Source organism: Trachinotus anak, unplaced genomic scaffold (genome assembly GCF_046630095.1).
Source record: "Trachinotus anak isolate AG129_WGS33_773 ecotype Australia unplaced genomic scaffold, CSIRO_AGI_Tana_v1 ptg000033l, whole genome shotgun sequence".
Taxonomy (NCBI): Eukaryota; Metazoa; Chordata; class Actinopteri; order Carangiformes; family Carangidae; genus Trachinotus; species Trachinotus anak.
In genome coordinates, this window is record NW_027273884.1 from 3,805,425 (window position 1) to 3,817,943 (window position 12,519).

The window sequence follows — 12,519 nt, forward strand, 5'->3', positions numbered from 1 at the left end:
GTAATCCAGCAGCTCTCATCAGCTTTATGGAGCTTCATAATGAAAATTATGTTAAAATAGAAGATCTTTTTTTTTAAAAAAAAAAGAGTCAGATATTTCCATCAGGAGATGGTGGAGACCAAAAACAGAGCTGAAAGAGAGGGAATATTGCATGGATGTGTATGACATCACCTTCTTCAAAATGACTAATGTTGCTTGGTAACATCAGCATCTATAACAAATTTCATTACAAATACAAATGAACCAAATCATGTGCTGTACAGAGAATAAGTCCTTCTGATGTTCTTTGTACAACCTCTGGTCAACCTTGACATGTTTTTGCCCCCCTGAGTGTTAAGAATCTAAGCATTACAATATTTTCTCTCCATTTTTTAAATTTTTTTAATTTTTAATTTTGAGCCTTCTATTGCATAATTATAGCCTCATGGAGCTGCTCACACAGCCAAACAACCTTAATCTTAATTACCCTCATTAACCATCTGTGGTAAACATACTACATACAACATATTTGTCTTAGTTCCATCTTTGTGTTTAGGTCATCATAGTTTCCACATCTTCATTGACACTACAAGTTTACTTTCTTTAAGACAATCATCAATTCTTCATACCAATACTGTCATTTCTTTGTTTTTCAGAAACAATTTAATTAACATGCTCACAAAGGGTTCCTGCAGCTACTTAAGGGAAGTTAGATTTAAGACCTTTTTAAAGACCTTTTTTTAATGCCACTTCAAATGAAATTTGAGACCACCTTCAGTATAACCAAAACTGAAGAAAAAAAGCAGCATCAATTACTTAGAGTCAGGGGCAATTTTGCCCAAATGTTTATTATGACGTAAAAATAATTACTTTGGTTGAGTGAAAATGTTTGATGATCCACTTAAAATGTAAAAAAAACACTTTCTAGGATGAAACACACAACATAAAACTACATGAAAATTATGAATCATCAGTAAAAAGCACAGATTGTATATAAAGATGGACGTAGCCTCCGTAACGTCACCCATAGGTTTCTGAAGAGCGGTTTTGAAGCTTAGAGTCGGCTGCTTCACCATCACCATTTTGGCAGTGCCTGACTCCACCTAATTCCCACTTAATCATACCATGGGCAAAAAGGTGGGGCGTGTGTGGAGCTGAGATTCAGTGCATGCCAGTTTGCATAGGCTCACCCACCTGTCACTCAAAGGGGTCATGCCCTCAATTGTGCATAATTTTAAGCCTTAATGAAATTTAAACAGGTGAGTTATATAAATTCACCCCCTGTACAGTTGTCATGAAGGGGGACAACTAGAGACCGAAACTATTTTCTGTACCAAGCTGAAAATATGTTTATTTCTGCTGTAAAGTTGGGTATTTTAACATGGGAGTCTGTTGGGATTGACTCTCTTTTGAAGCCAGCCTCAAATGGCCATTGGAAGAACTACAGTTTTTGGCATTCTGCACTGTTGTTCTGGAGGTTGCCACTGACTGAGTAGTATACATTTGCATAGCTATTTTACTGAACTCATCAGTTATGACATGAAGAGATGAGAATAGAATTGGGAAATACCTGGCATCTGGCATCTGTTGGCAGGTTGACTTGGCAGTTTTATGTTTCTCACTCTGCCTGTAGTATTCCACTGCCTTGATTCCCATTGTGGGGGAAGACATGGTGCCCAGTATGTATCACCTTGTAGTAGTTTAAGCCATGCCACAAAATCTTGGTCGAACAGCCAGTTTTCTGAATTTGCACTTCCCATATCATGGCTAGTTAGCAGGCTAGAGTGCTGTTGGTTCCGCTATCCTGATCTGCATGACGTTAATGTGAGAGGCATATTATTTACGTTACGATGATAAATTGCAATGTTTAAAATGCAATGATTCGTAATATCCTACTCCCAGTGTGTAAGCATTTTTAAGATTTCAAAACACAAAACACAAACAAAGATAATTTGAAAAATCGATTTAAGACATTTTAATACCACAAAGGCCTTATTTCTGGATGAATTCTGGATGAATTATGGGACCCTGTGTGACTGGGAAGGTCAATCAGTAAAAAATGCAGAGAAAGCTAATATGTTGTCTGCTACAGGTGCCTCGTTATAGTGATTACACTCCAGGGGGCAATTTTCAGATTAACTGCTTTTTAGCTCTAACAAAATAAAACATCTGACTGTAAGTGTATTTAAAATGAATTCACAACTCCATTATGTAATATTGCAATTATGAAAAAAAAAACCCAACATCTTAAGTAAGAAACACGCTGCTACTGTTTGAGATAGAGGGCTCCAGTTAATTTGAACTAATTGTTTTACTGTTCAAAGCAAATACAGCAAAGTACAATTAATTTTGAAATAAAATGTTACTGTGTCTTACATTGTTTGATACTGCAACAAGTTTCACGCTGGATTATATCTGTGGAAATTGCTCAATTTAGGCTTTGCCAACCAAAATAAACCTGATACAATCTGATACAGTGGCCAGGCTCACAGCAGCTGGTGTTTTAGAACAGACTGTTACATATGACTGAGCAATAAAAAAATGTACCAAAAGTGACATTATGAATCTCTTATTGGCCCAATAGCTGTTAGGTGTGTTGGTATGTTTGGTAAATGAGGTCTTCTAATCAGGCTGTTGTGTGTAGAGTACCCACTTGTCACAATTGCTGAACAGCATTGTCAGAAGACCCAAATGCAGACACACACACACACACACACACATACACAGGCAGGCGAATGCAGTGAAGTAACATTTAATGAAAAGATGACAGGCTTACAGGTGGATGGAAGAGCAAGCAGGGAGATGGATCAACAAACTGGCAGGCAAAGAAATAGGGACAGGCAACAGGATACAAGGAACACGCAAAAAAAGACGATATGACAGAAACCACTGAAAAAAATAGCGCTGGGGCTGAGAGAAAGAGAAAAGCCCCCCCTCCCCCCAGGAGAACTCAGCTGGACAGCCTAGGGGCAAGGCAGAGGTGGAGCAGGAGATCTTGTGTGGACAGCCTGGGGGTGGGGAGCCGATGAGCAGGACACCTTGTGCAGATAGCTCAGAGGCAGGACTGACTGGCAGAGCCTGTTGGGTGGACGGCCCACAGGCAGAACAGACACACGATACGGGTGGGTATTGACGAAGACTGGTCTGCTCTCGTAGGGAGCGGTAAAAGCTGGATCTGGAGGCAGAGCAGAGCACTGGGGTCCATAAGAGGCAGCCAGTAACAGGTGGCCCACAGTAGCTGAGGCAGAGACCCCCGACTCTGAGACCACTTTTCCAGTATGGGAAGATAGACATGTTTCAAATTAAGTAATTAATTAATTAATTAATAAGAAAAACATATATAAACATATAGAAGTTTTATATTTATGTTATAGTTGACATATATGCTCTCAACATATTAGACAATATAAAAATTCATCATATATGTATTTCACATGTTACATACTTATATTGTCATATATCCGGAGTCTGTATATATGTAATAATAATATATGCCCTTATTGATGACATGTATGGCAACATCACTCTTGATATAGTGACATATACAGTATGTCATATATTACATTTCTTAGGGTAAACAGGTTAAGCACAGTTATTTATTTATGTTGTTGTTGTTTGTTTATGTTCTTGTTAGCATGTAACAGGCAGTGGCTGACACAGTGTTTGTGCTAATGGAAACTCTACTGGTGAGGTTTTGGGTTTACTATGCCCAAACACCATCCCCGCAAGTCGGAGGGATTGGTTCCTTAGGTTATGTGACCTAAGAATCCTTGGCTGTCATTGGTTCACTGCAGTTCAAGATGGAAATACTCAGTCATGACGTTGATTGCTTGAACTTGATTGTCAGGGGGGGTCTTTAAGGCAGCTGATTAAAACACTGGTGATAATAACTACATATATATTTTGGTGTTTTCCTGTAGGTGACCATGATGCAGTAAGACTGAACCAGTGGATGGTGAACATGAATTGGAAGGAATTCTGTTGGACAGTGTTTTTTCCTCATTTTTGCAATCAACATCATATGGCTAGACATGTCAAAGTCATTTAAGTCAGTTCCAGTCCATATCCTTCTATATCTATATTCTTTGTGACATTCATAGAAGACTGAGAACAGGTTTAATGGCACCTGTAGATGACACACTGCAAAAGACAATTAAACAATTACATTTTAAGTATATACTACTTTAACTTTCTTCCTTCCTTTCTTTCCTCCTTTCTTTAGGGAAATCGCCTTGAGAGAGCACAGCAGTCCCAACCATTTTCTTTTTTCCAAGTCATCAGATGAGATGCTCACAGACAGGGGTACGATTTTGGTGAGTAACGACACAGGAGAAAGCGGCTCCTCGCTTTTATCTTGCAAAGTGTCAGGGGACAATAAAGTTGACAAATGCCATCCTAGCGTGACATCTGCTGCCGATTCGAGCAGTGCAACCTAACTGAAAATGCCAATGGGAACATCCCACTTAGTAATGACATCTGTCAGGCTGATGCTGCTGTGACACTGGATATCAATAACAGGTATCATAGTTATGAAGCTTTACCAGCTACAAATGCAAAACTTCACTGGATCACTGCTATAACCTGAAGCCTCAGAGGTCTCTAAAACAGAAAAATCAAGCCACAGAGGAAATCCTAAAAAAGTACAGAAAGTGGCTGGGAAGGCAACCCCAAAACTTCAGGCATTTAAAGAAAAAAATCCTCACTTTAAAGGGCATTGCCAAAGAACTCAAGAAGAAGCTGCTGATATCAAGTCAATGTGCCTCTTTGCTTGAGTCAATTGATGAAGTGCCAAAGCACATCTCGGGAAAGCTACAACAGGGGAAAAAATCATCTCACTACTCTGAGAAACTGAAGCAGTTTGCCATCACGCTGCACTTTTCCTCCCCTAAGGCATATGAGGATGTGTGTGACAATTTTCTTAAAGCTCTGCCACAAAGTAACACCCTCCGCACTGGGTACAGCTTCGTTTCAGTCGATCCTGGATTTACTCTGGCGTCTTTCACAGCGCAAAAAAATCATGTAGAGACAGACAGAGAGTAGGGGAAAGAAACAGTCTGTGCTCTGTGCATTGCGTATTTTCTCATAACAAGGATGGATGGATCAGAAAATGCAGACATCATAAGGTAGAGCTTTTGACCTACATGTGATGCCCCTACAAGCAACTTCGCCATGATAAGAGAACTTGATGCTGAACTTGATGCTGACCTAAATCTATACATTTTGTTGTTGTTCTTGTTTGTCTTGTCCTGTGTCCCCGCTCATGGCCTCTACCTTATTGTGGTGAGTGAGTTTTCAGATGTGATGGGTCGCCTGTGTTGAAATGTTGACTAGCTCCTTTCATGAGCTTCCTCTTTGTTTAAAGGAACTATTTGTAACTATTTGGCTATTGCTACATAGCCAACGTTAACAGATTAACAGATGTTTTCGTACCAGTCAATAAGAAAGGTTGCAATTTAGCATTAAAACAACGTCAGTGTTAACTCTCGTCTCTATCTTTTCTCCTTATGAAGTTAGCACGCTATAAAGCTAATCCCAATCACCACCACTCGCTCCCAATACTGAAACCACATTCAAAACTTAAAGTAGCACTTTGCTAAATCAAAGACAAATTTTTACTTACATTTATATCAGGCGCCAGATGGGAATACTGGATTGAAAACCACATTTTCAAACAAGATGAGGCAGTCTATAGGACAATTCAGTAGTCTGTCCATCTCATCTAGTATGGCTGGTCAGCTTATGGTCAAATCCTGATTTTATAACTGTGATGTTGTCTGACAAAATCACCAAACACATAAATTAAAGACAAAGACTGAGCTGTGATTTTAAGCTCTATTATAAAATGAGAGAAAGTTAAGAAAGACAGACTGTCTTTTTGGTGAGAGAGAAAGACAGGGTGACATGCAGCAAAGAGATGCAGGTCAGGTTTAAACCTGAGCCACCTCTGCCAGGTGAGCCACCGGAACACATCACTGACTGGCTATCGTTATTAATTAATCTCCCATACAGAGCACAGCCTCCGTCTGGGATCCACAATAGTTTATCTTTTATTTACTTCAACTCCAGATCTTAACAGACTTTTATTAGAGGCAGGTCTTTATGTCTAACTCCCTGTGTTTGATATGTAGAATTGGTCATAGCAGTTAGTACAAAGCCTTGTTACCAATGCCTTTTCTCTTGCCCTCCCTTTTTCCGACTCTCTCTGCTTGATGTGTCAGATGTTTAGTTATATCTCTACCTCCTTTAGTAATAATGATACATGAATGAAAGTAATTGATTTCCTGAAATGGGGGTGAGGCTCAGCGTACTGGAAGTACTCCACCACTTCCCTGCAGTTCCTGAGCAGCCAGGAAACCAGAGCGGCGTAGTGGACTCGTCATAACAAGAAGTGTAGTCCTAAGCTCTTGGTCGACATTCATATATTGTCCAGTCATGTACCAGGTTTATACCCAGTCTGTTTGAAAAAAGTATCTAAATCTAGCGACAGTGTGAAAAATTAGCAACCCTGCAGCTATAAACAAAAAAATAGAGAACTTGTTTGCACCAGAAAGTCCGACTTAGTGACAAGTGTGGAAATATCATCAGTCAGTCAGTCAGTCAGTCAGGGACATGTGAGGTTATAGGGTGTTATAGAGTGTGGCACAGCCAAAAATGGATGCAAAAAGCCAGTCTGTGTGCAGTCCTCCTCCTTCAACTAATTAAGAGCTACAAGGCTACCAGCACCAGTATAAAACTGAGCGATGTTTCTTCATCTGATACAACATTTTCAAGTCGCAGAACATGTAATGCTTTTCAGTGAAGTGTTAGGTGTTTTTTTTTCTCTTCATCATTTTGATAACGGTCATATGGTATTATATTTGATGTATGTTTACTGCACTAGTTCTCTTATGCTTTATGTACGTTGAAGTGTTCAAAACAATCTTCTGTTCAGTCAGACAGTAGAGCCCTATGAGCTCCTAATCTGGCATTATATTGATGATGATATATTGATTGGTGCTGATGGCTTTGAACCTGGAGGAGCATCTTGTGTGTACAGTCTTTGACATTTTCATGACCATATATGAGAATGCTAGAGTTTGGCTAGTATTGTATAGTAGTGTAGAGTAAATACAGACCTTTATAAAAGCAGTTTTGTTAATTTAACATGTACTGTATTTACAGATAGTATATTTTTATTTCAAAGATATCACAGCGTCTTCTGTTCTCTCTTTCAAATTTTCCTCTCTGACATAAAAATACATTGAATTATTCACCTGTAAAGAAGGAGAGTCAGGACCTTATCACACTGTGGAAGGAAAAAAGAAGCTCCAAAAAGACCTCATCCTACCAAAGCTGATGATGATACAATGATCCTCGAGCAAAACCCAAACCTTAAGGGAAAAAATGCAAGCAAAGCAACTGCAGAGTAAACGGATTCATGCGGATTGTATCTACACCCTATTTACTTTACTATAATCTACTATTTGCATTAACTGAATATGACAAATTCATTTTTCTGAATCAAAATGTACAAGCAAGACGCCAGACTTTATTGCATGGATTATCAGTGTCAAGCAAAACATTTTATCTGTAGTTCAAGATACTAATAACAAAAAAGCAGTAAAACACACAACACCCATGAGCTTTAGAAGATTTTTGTTTATTTTTAATTTTTTTATCATACACCCCATGGTGTATTTATACACACCAGTTGTATTGTATTGTATTGTTACTTGCTGTATACTTGCTATGTTTCAATAATGTTTTATTTTGATATCTACATGAACTGTTTAGTGATGTGAAACAGAGTCTTACAATTTTATTTTGTATTTCTGTAAATGCTTAATAAAGGTCTTAACCAATGAATAATTCATTCTCCTGATCTATCAGTGTTTGATATATTGAAAACATATTACATATTATAATTTATAAAATCTGTTAACCCTTCTTGGGCCATGTCACGTCACCGGATTCTGTCCTCACTGACTTGGCCACCCCCCTGCACTGTACCAAGATTTTGCACTTCCCTACCGAGTCCTGTTTCCCCATATTAACAGCACACAGTATATCTAACATGTCTTGAAGGTGCTTTTATTTATTTGACATCACCCTTTTGTCCACATTCTTTTCACCACTACTTTTGCCAATGCTTAGACCACCCCATTTTAGAAAATATCCCCCTTTACCTCACTTGTTGAGTCATGGGGGTGAGGGTTTATGTGTTTAATGTACAAAAAGGAGTTCTTACTACTGAATGTGTTTAATGTCATAATCCACTGATAAATGAAACTCATCTGACAGAACAGTGAAGAGTTACAAACACTATTCAAAGCACCAGTCTGGATGCTCAGCATCTCACAGCCTGTTAGCAGCTTGCTATTCCTGTTTTGTGGACTGAGGGAAAGCTTCGTGTGTGCTGGGACTGGATGTCAGCTGAGGATGCAGCTCCTTTAATAAGTAACATAACAGAAAGTAACATAACCGCGCTGTAAAATCCTCCATGGTCTCCACTTCACAGATGCAACTGAACCCATGGGAGCAATCCTCCCTGATCTTCATGGGTGTGCACTTTAGAAAGACTCTCATCTCCAAAACCCTTTTTGGTTTATTAATTTGATATTTCTTTGAGAATATCTTGTGTTTTTTTAATAATTCTAAAAGAAAATTCTTATCTCTGCTAATTATGATTGCTTAATGATCAGAGGAAGACACAATTTACCATGCACTGTCCTGTATTCATATTAAAGTATCACTGATACTATCTACTATCTACTATGATCTACATCACCCATAAACTTTATCAAAGTGGATTTATTTAACTCACAATTTTAAAGAATGTCAAATGCAAACAGTTCTTGGCACCAGGGAGTTGACAGCAGGAGCAAAGGAAACTCATCCAGAGACCTCCTATTGAGACACTGGCTTTAAAAGAGGAAGCAAAAGTTTCTTTCAGTGTTTTGATACTGAGTTCAAAGCAGCCGCAGGCTGTTTGATTACTGTATCCTACACACACACACACACACACACACACACACACACACACACACACACACACACATATATATATATATATATATATATATATATATATACATATATATAACCTCTTAACATTCAGTATTCCCCTGGATTTAAATACAGACAGGGGACAAAGTAAAGTAAAAGCCTGAATAAATGAATGCTGATGCTTCCACACAGATGCACTGCACGGTGCAATTAAGCACTTAACATCCAGTCATGCTCTGTGGCCTGTGTGAAAAGAGCAGGCCCAGTAGGTGTGAAAAGCCAAATAGAATCATAAAACCAGATCAGAAAATACATAAAACCAGATACATAAAACCAGATCCTTATAATAGAACATTTTAACTCAGTCTTAACTCCACGCAAACTCCACAGCTTTTTCAGGATAGTTGCAACAAGGGACAGTTTCAACAAGCTTTATTCCTCCAATCAGAAACATAGACTGATGACACACACATGCTCAGTTAGACCCTCCTCTCACCAGGAAGAACTGGTGTCCCTAAGCTAAGCAGCTATATGAAAAGAGATCACACAACAATATTTTTAAACATTTTTAGTTGAAAATAGACAAAAATGCAGCTAATTTTGTTTCACAAACAGATGCAACATAAATTGTTCATTTTGATGTATAAGAAAATACAAGCAAGTTATTTTGGTAATTTATTTTGTGAGACTCTCATGGTCTTATAATATATTTGACTGTTTTCTTCATCATAAGCAATATAATAGATAAATTGTGTCTATTTGACTCAAGGTAGGCCTATGTTCTATGCAAAATAAAACTATGCAAAATAAAAAAATAACGGATAAATAAACTTGATAAATAAATAAATAAATAATACTATATAATTATTATAAAACAATGTATATTTTCAGAACATTATGCTTATAGAGACAGAAAGCAAAAGTTCAGTCGTGAAATTGGATGTAATTTTGATATGTCCTAACCATCCCTGATCTGTGTTGCAACTGTCCCCCGGGGTTGCAACATCTAAATTCTTCCATTCAAATAAATATTGTGAATGACATATGTAATCGTCTTTAAATGGTATGGGTGAGTAGCAGACAGATGTACGTTTAATATATAAAAGCTTGGTTGGTTTAGTCCAAATAGTCTCTGAGTAACTCAGAGAAATGCAAAAACGTTGCAACCGTCCCCAGTCTCCCATAGATGTGGCAACACCTACCTTTTAAGTACTAAGTTGTCAAATCAAAAATTTGTTTTTGTTGCATATGCTTGAGCTGCTGCTCACTGTTGGGGGGTGATGTTCTTATGCCAGGTGTTGCCATCAAACAGATGGGGGGGTCTGGCAGTCTGGTAGTTTGTAGAGTAGCCTACTGATGACCTTTAGATTACTGTGGATTGAACAAATGTCCTGCTGTTTTTTTCTATGTCTCCAATGTTAGGATGGGATTATTTTTTAGCTAAAAAATATGACTTCTAGGCAAATGCAGTATGGTGGTGTTGGCTCAAATAAGCTGCAGCACCCTGATCAGCACAACAACTTAGACGTGCAGGGGCTCAGGGAAGCCCTGTGCTCTGTCATCGATGAAATCAAATCAACGGAGGAGGAAAATGAAGTTCACGCACACTGGCTTCCTGGAAAACAGGCAGACTGAGGTGAGCCAGCTCCAAGAGGAGTTCAAAGAAAAAGCCAACCTCCTCATACAGGTCAGGAAAGAAAAGACCACCTGGAGACCTCCACCTGCTGGCTCAGAATGAGAAGGCACTGAAGAGGAGCACCCAGCAGAGGAAGAGCACATGTGAGGCTTTGGAGCCTCAGTGAGGACCTGGCTCGCAGACAGGTAAGCTGAAGGAAGACGTGCAGGAAATGAAAAAAAGATAAAGATCTGCTCTATGACTCAAAAAGGAGGAGGAATGGCTTAAGAAAGTGAGCCAGAGAGATCAGGAGATTAGGCACATTCGTAAGGACAGTCACCTTCAGGTACGCTGTCTCAGCTCGGTCTTTTGACTTGTTGGATTCTTATTTGTTTTCCATTCAGAATTAGTGTTTGGAAGTGAAATAAAAGAATAAAATATGCAGTCTTTTTCTTTTCAATTACAAAAAATCTAAAATGCAGCAAGAGGAGAGGAGGGAGGAAAATGAGGAGCGACAAATGAAGCACCCTGAGCTATGTATATATAATTTTAATATCACAGTGTGGTCGTCGCCTGGCCAGTCAGGGCTGTAGACTTGAAGAGTTTTTCTTTAGCTCTGAATAATTATCCACTTTGAGTTTGTGTCTACATGATTGAACAACTGTAAGACACCAGTGTTTAAAGTTTGTATCTTCAGTGAGCAGTGTTGTATTTTATCTTCATGAACAGAGGTGAGACCAGTCAGAGAGGGTTTACAGGAAAATGTTTGGACATGCTTGTTTCTTATTCTTTGTTAGATGAGGTCTTTTTTTTTTTTTTACTGGTAAAGGGGTTGATGCTGAAGCACAGAACATCATCTCATGTGCAGCCAGGAAAACAAGGTGCGTTAATGTCCATATGAGTTCCAGGCTACATGAACATGTGAGCACAGCATTATATACAGCTGATATATTCAGCATGTCATTGTTGTTAGTTAAACCATTAGCAGTGATACTCAGTAATTTCTGAGCTAAGTAGAATCAAAGCATTCACAGATGTCTTACCTTTTGAGATGAAAAGTAAACAACTTAGAACGCCATAACAACAATAAAGCAATATTATTGATAATGATAATAGACATTTTTAAGCTACGGGTAGCCCTCACATGTAAGAATAAAAAATGCATGGAGACAATCCAGGTGGCTAATAGTCCAGCTGACGCCCCTTTATGACAGTATGAAATGATACAGGGCCCGTGGGTTATCATCAAGACCAGACATGATAAGAAATAAAGTGTGAACTTCTCCTTACATCTTTAAATAGGCAACTCGTTTTTGACTTCAAGTGGATAATATGGAACTGGAACTGTTTTCTAGTTCATAACTCTCTCACACACTTTGGCAGGATGACTAAATTTGGAGTTTAAATACACTCACAAAAGGGCTTCAGCCAGCTCTGATATATGCTCAGTTTAACTAACTTTAACTAATTAATGATTGGATAATCAGACGAACCCACCCCTAATGGTAGCAGTCAATCATTCCTTCAACTTTAATTTATAGTGTGGTTCAATGAGAGCAGTTCACTTTCTTTTGCACGAGGTAAAAAAGGTATGAATAAAAAAGTTAAACAAATAAAGTAAAAATCAAACAGTTACACAGACCTTAAAACCATACCAAACACACCACCGTCTTACCTCTGTGCACTTTTTGTCCGGGACGTTTTGTGGTTAGTGTTTTCCCTCAGATCTAATGAAGGAAAATACTAATGTCCCAGCATACAATGGTACATTGCTAAGGGGCTCTGTTGCCTCCTGTGATGACCCTGCTTTGAGGCATGTACTGGGCTGCAACCCTATCACCAGACAAGAATACTATTTTGTTTTTTTTTTTGTTTTTTTTAAATTCATATCAATATAACGCTTTAACTGTGCTGATAATTTGCACAGTGTATGCTTTTTA